Source organism: Cyanistes caeruleus, chromosome 6 (assembly GCF_971803275.1).
Source record: "Cyanistes caeruleus chromosome 6, bCyaCae1.hap1.1, whole genome shotgun sequence".
NCBI lineage: Eukaryota > Metazoa > Chordata > Aves > Passeriformes > Paridae > Cyanistes > Cyanistes caeruleus.
Genome location: NC_141706.1, coordinates 67,676,139 through 67,682,654, shown reverse-complemented (window position 1 = coordinate 67,682,654; position 6,516 = coordinate 67,676,139). Strand labels below are relative to the sequence as shown.

The 6,516-nt window shown below is 43.1% G+C and overlaps 1 long non-coding RNA gene across 1 annotated transcript; it reads left to right on the top strand.

Annotated features, from left to right (window-relative positions):
• Positions 1 to 1,922: 1,922 nt before the first annotated feature.
• Positions 1,923 to 4,166, top strand: LOC111929586 (uncharacterized). The gene is made up of 3 exons (XR_002864743.2): positions 1,923 to 2,077; positions 3,215 to 3,275; positions 3,422 to 4,166. It is a non-coding gene; the product is annotated as an uncharacterized LOC111929586 (long non-coding RNA).
• Positions 4,167 to 6,516: the final 2,350 nt, after the last annotated feature.

Here is a 6,516-nt window from a genome sequence, read left to right as displayed (position 1 = left end):
AAAAATAGCTTTCTTGTGAGAAACTCCATAAATTAACAGGAAGAAACTTCTGTTTCTCTATAAAGACTGGTGAACATACTAGCAAGAATTGAGACTGTTTTAACCATCAGAGTTCCAGAGTTTTTGTCTCTGTTGTCATGTGAACAAGGGAATAGTGGGTAGATAAGAGATGGAAAGGTTTTTCTGGAAGTTTATTCTGGTGTTCTTATTACTGTGGTTTGTCAATAAACTTTCTTTTTTTTTTCCCCTTTTAAGTTGTATGCCTGTTTTGCTCTTATTCTAATCCATATCTCACAGCAAGAAGTAAGTAATTTTCTTAGTTAGTGGTTTAAAACCACGACAGAGAGTTTTCTTGAATCCCTGTGTGGAAAAGGTCAGTTTAGAGAACAGAGACAAGGTGGAGGATTTGGGGTGTTGTCTCTTGTCCTTCTTCTTTCTTCTTCATGTTCTTCTCCTGGAGGTTTTTGGGTGACAGTGAGTGACTGGACAGAGAATGCCACAGGGCAGCACAGAGGTGATGGGTCATTGGCTCATTGAGAAAAATAATATACGTGTCTGTTGTTAATTGGGTAACAATAGGTATAAAGATAAAAGAACTGCGTATTTCGGGTCCATTTTGTGCATCAGACACAAAGTGAGCCACAAGGCCTTGTTTGCACCATCAGAAGAAGGAAATGAGCCAAATTGCAAAGATTAACCTTGTGTAGCCAGCCTGGAGAGACCTGTTAAGTTTTGTGTTGACCTGTTAATAAACACGAGAAACAAGATTCTAACGAGCTCGAGAGAATCAGAAGTACTGAGATAAGCAGAGCCCCCCATGAGGGAGGATCCCAAAAGAATTCAGTCCAAAGGAGGCTGAGAAATCAAAGAATATAAAGAAAAATACAGAAGAGATATATAAATATATAAATATATATTATATAAATATATAAATAATATATATAAATAAATATATATAAATTATTATATATTTAGTATATAAAATTATATATATTAAATTATTATATATAATAATATATTATATGTAATGATAATATAATAGTATATTATTCTTATATTATTCTTAAATATATACCTTATTATATAAATATATATAAATATTTATATAATATATATAAATAGCAGAAACAGAGAAACAGAAAAAGGATTTTTTAGAGAAAAGTTACAGGTACAAATGTGGGAAGCTGGGATCCAGCAGAGCTCCTGGAGCAGCTTGAGCCGGGCTCAGCAGTTTAAGCTTTGCTGAGCTGGGTCTCACAGATCCGGGCTGGTGCAGAATCTCATCGCACTAAAGCTGATTGATAATAAATTAAATGTAATAATTTAAATGTAATAATTTAAATTTAATAATTTAAATATAATAAATTACATATAATAAATTAAATATAATAAATTAAAAATATTTTAGAATCTTTCAGCTGTTGCCATCGGCTCCATATTGTGAAAAAAGTAAAAAATCTGCCAAACTCTTCCTTGGTTTGGAAAGTAAAGTTAAATAAAGAAGGGAAACAAGCGGCCTCATTTACAGCTCGTTTGCGAGGATCAAGATCTAATTAAGCACTTTAACTGGCGGGACACTGAGGTGTGAAGTTTATTGAGCACTTGGTTAACTATTCAATTAGTCTGGGTGTTTTGCGAGCTGGTATAATTCTAATTCATGGCAGGATCAATGGCTTGATTTAGAAGAAAATATAACATAAAACTCTGATTCCGAGAGCGGTGGAAGGTTAGTAATTATCCCAAATTGATTTTGTTACCATAATCATTACCGATATTCTTCTAACCAGGTAAATACTGCTGGAGCTCTGAAGAGACTTCAGGATTTGCCATTAAAATCAGCTTTGCTTCCTCAGATTATTATTTTCAGCGGTAATTGATAAGGTTAATTAAAATTGGCTTAAATATCAAAGGGCGATTCCTTTGGGAACACCAACCGTGTGTTCCATGGCAGGGACACTTCCCACTGTCCCAGGGAGCTCCAGCCTGGCCTCAAACCCTTCCAGGGACAGAGGATGGGGGGAAAAGGACCTGGGATAACGGGGAAACTCCTGCCTGGGAGATCAGGAATCATCTCCAGGTGCTCTGGGAGCTCATCCGTGTGTTCCCAGCTGGGGAAACTGAGGCACGAGGGCTGCCAGGGCCTTGGGACAGGGCTCTGGCAGGGCTGGGATCCTGCTCCCTTTTCCCAGCTGCTCTTCCCTGGCTGTCCCAGATCCCTGTCACCAGGTCAGCCTGGAGGGGGATCTGGGAAAGCACTGGAGCTGAAGGGTTCCTTTAAGGAAAAATCCTGGATGATTCTGCTGTTTCTCCAGGAGAAGGCTGAAATGAAGGGCAGCAGAGATTTGGGAAATAATCCCCTTCTCCACGGAAGCTGCCGTGATGCTTCCCGTGCCATAACAAATCCGTGAGGATTAAAAACCCCTGTCACTCGTGTCAAACCTCCTGCCAGCACTGGATTCACCCCTGCAGCTTAGCTGGGATGGGGGGCTGAGCCTGATGGGCACACATCCATGGCCAGGGATGCTCCCTGGAGCAGCACCCAGCCCTGCCCAGGAGCTGGAACCGCCTGTGGGGGCAACCCGGGGGTTTCCACCTGTTCTGGCACCGAGGAATAGATGTGGATACCTGAGGAGAGCAGGAGATGGGATCTCAGGGAAAGGTTCTTCCCCCAGAGGGAGGAATGAGCTCTGGAAAAGCTCCCCAGGGAATGGGCACGGCCCCGAGGCTGCCGGAGCTCCAGGAGCATTTGGGCAGCGCTGCCAGGGATGCCCAGGCTGGGATTGTTGGGGGTCTGGGATGATCCCTGGGGGTCCCAGCTCAGGAGATTCTGGGGTTCTGTGATTGCCTCACTCCGTGGAGGAAATCGAGTGGATTTCCAAAGCATCCATTGCTGTTGATTGCTGGGGTTCAATCAGCTCTGGATTGTCCTCGTTCTGTTCCTGTGGATTTCATCCCTCCCTGGCAGGGTGGGCAGGCCCTGGCACAGAATTCCCAGATTTGCTGTGGCTGCCCCTGGATCCCTGGCAGTGCCCAAGGCCAGGCTGGACATTGGGGCAGTGGGAGGTGTCCCTGCACATCCAGGGGTGACACTGGGTGGGATTTGAGGTCCCTCTGGGGAATTCACCAAGGCTCAGATACCCCTGTGTGCCAGGGGAGGTGGAAGCAGATGAATTCCCAGTGCCACTGTGCTGGAAATCCTCCCTTTGCTCCTCAGAGCTCAGCAGAGCCACAGAGCTGCCACTGAAGCCAGGACCCGTCAGATGGGGCAGATTTAGGTTCGTACCTGGATTAAATATAAAAAAAATAAATATATAAATAAAAACCTGGATGGAATATTAATTTTTGCCACAGAGCCCACATTCCTGACTCCATCCTGAGAGCTGGAATCCAGGACTGATCCAGCTGTGCCCTTCTCCTGCAGGTCAGGAACAGAGCAGTGACTCCAAACAGGTTTGGATCCCTCCCTTTGATGGCTCTGGCACTTCCCAGGTGATGGAGAGCTTTCCCATGGATTCCTGCTAAGGACAAGATGAGAACATTTAAACGCCTGGTGAGGAAGAGCCCGGCAGCAATCCTGGAGCTGGCTGGGGAGGAAGGAGCCAGCAGAGCTGGGAGTGATTGGCAGCACACGGATCAACAAAGGAGCTCGGAATCACGATGCACGGAGGCTTTTCCCTCTGTTGACTGTGGTTTGCTGTCAATCTCTTGCTCTTCCTGAGGCTGGGAAGAGACTCCAGGCGTTCTCTCCATGGGATCTGTCTGTCCTCAGCAGCTTTTGTAACCCGAGGATTGTGTTGGGTTGGTTTGATCCCGCACTTGAAAGCCATCCTGTGATATCCTAAAGTTCTGAATATCCATAAATTAATGAGAGTGGGAAATAGGAGAACTTCCAGCTCACAGCTCCTCTCTGCGTGTTTCAGTCCTTTCATTTAACTGGGTGAGGTAAAATTCACATTATAATTACAGCTGCATGAGAGAAAACTCTGAAAGAGCTTTCCTTGAGCTTCCCCAAATAAATCCCAGGGCAGGGTTTGGAACTGGATGGGCTTCGCTGTCCCTTTCACCCCAAACCCTTCTGTAACTCCATCAAAACGGAATAATTTCTGCTTTTCTTTTGGATATGAAGAACTTCTTAAGAAAATTACCTGTACTGCTGGAGGAGATAGTTTTGGGTATTGTCTGAGATGACTTTACTTAAATCAAATCCAAAATCATTAACAGAGGATCACACTTGGTAAACTCTGCCTTCCTTCTCTTGGAATTCCTCTGCCAGGCAAACACGTTGGGATAAAAAGAAGAAAGGAGTCCTGGATCCGCTCCCAAGGAAACAGTGCATTGTTGAGTATAAAGTTACAGCTCAGGCTTCAGCAGTTTATTTTATTTTATTTTATTTTACTTTACTTTACTTTACTTTAATTTACTTTATTTTAATTTATTTTAATTTAATTTATTTTAATTTAATTTATTTTAATTTAATTTATTTTAATTTAATTTATTTTAATTTATTTTATTTTAATTTATTTTATTTTAATTTATTTGAATTTAATTTATTTTAATTTAATTTATTTTAATTTAATTTATTTTAATTTCATTTATATTATTTTATTTTATTAATGTTTTATTTTTAATTTTTTTCTAAATTTTTTAATATTTTTAATTTAATTTTTATTTTTAGATCTTTTTTCTAAAATTTGTTTTTTAATTTTATTTTTATATTTTTATTTTATTTTTATTTTAATTATATTTTATTTTCTTTTTATTTTATTATTTTATTTTAATTTTTTTATTTTCTTTTTATTTTATTTTTTATTATTATTTTATTTTTATATTTTATTTTATTTTACTTTACTTTCCCTTGAGCAGTTACTCTGACAGCTCATTTAGTGCATCCAAAAGCTTTTAGCAAAGCAGGGTCTGTCAGAAAGGTAAAAATCCCAGGGAATGACTCCCAGGGTGCTCGGACACCTCCTGCTCCAGTGGTTCCATGGAATCCCAGAGTGGTTTGTGTTGGAAGGGATCTCAAATCCCACCCCAGGCAGGGACAGCTCTACTGCCCCAATGGCCTTGGACATTCCCAGGGATCCAGGGGCATCCACAGCTTCTCGGGACATTTCATTTATTAATAAATATAAAACTCAGCTCTTTGGGAGAGGGGAATTCCCTTCTCCCTGAGCCGTGCTGGGGTGGTCGTGCCATGGGAACCTTTCCCTGCTTGGCAGCTCCGTGATGGGGATCGGCCCCATCGCTCCAGCTGGGCACCAGCAACTGGGAATTGGGAATTGCTGGCTGGGCTGGAATTGCCAGAGCAGCTGGGGCTGCCCCTGGATCCCTGGCAGTGCCCAAGGCCAGGCTGGACATCGGGGCTGGACATTGGGACAGTGGGAGCTGTCCCTGCACATCCAGGGGTGGCACTGGGTGAGCTTTAACATCCTTTCCATCCCAAACCGTTCCCTGACTCTGGGATTTGTGGATACAGCTTTAGCTCTCTCAGGTTTTTAAGGATGTGTGGCCATCAGTTCCTTTGGCTGCTGAGATGAGGAGCAGCTGGACTCCAAAGAGTAAATCCACGGATCTCTCTGCTGCTGGTAGGAAACACTTTAAGGGAGAGGAATAACCTGTATGGGGGAAATCAACCTCCTCTGATCCTGAAAATGCCTCTCTTGTTTTCCTTTGAGCTCCACAAAACCCGTGGAACTGTCACTGCTGCAGTTACTGCTCTTTTTCTCTTTCTTTTTTTGATCTGTGACATGAATTAATGCTGACACACGTGGCTTTGGAATTTTGCTTTTCCACTCACAGTACATGCAAACAGTGAGCTGTGGCTTCTGCCTGTGATTTCGATGACTGATTAAAAAAATTGCTTGCAAAGGATAGCCTGGGAAGATGCAGCCCTGACTTCAGACACATCAAATAGGAAGCCTTGTTCTCTTTAGTGGAGGAACACTTTATTCTGACCCTTGTGGCTTTGTCACTGTTTCAGGGCTTTTTAATTGAAAAATAAATACATTCTGTCTCTGCACTCAAAACCTTCCCCTCACTTTCCTGGGAAGTTTTTCTTCTTTCTGAGGAATCTGACAGCTGAAGATTTTTTGGAAGCAAATCCAAAGCCTCGTGCTCTCTTGCTGGCAATAACCTCCTGAAGTGCTGGGAACAGTAGGGGCTGGAATTAATAATTCCCTTCCATCCTGCCCTTCGAGGGGAGGCCAGGGAGCTGGAGCCCCTTTGTTTTAGCCCTTGCATTCGGTGGTTCGGCATCAAAGCAGAACCTGAGAGAACTTTCCCCACATTGTTCAGCGTTAATTGCTTTCTGGTCTGCCCTGGGGAGGGAAGAGATGAAATCCTGGGGAATGGTTGGCAATAAATCCCGCTCCTCACAGGGCTGGGGAGTGGGGCCTGATGTGCTCCCCTCGTGTTCCTTCCCTCCCCAGGGTGGAGAGACAATTCCCAGCCTTCCTGGCTTGCCCAGGAGCCCCTCAGCCCATCTGGCTGGTGAATTCTTGCTTTGGGGAGCTTGGA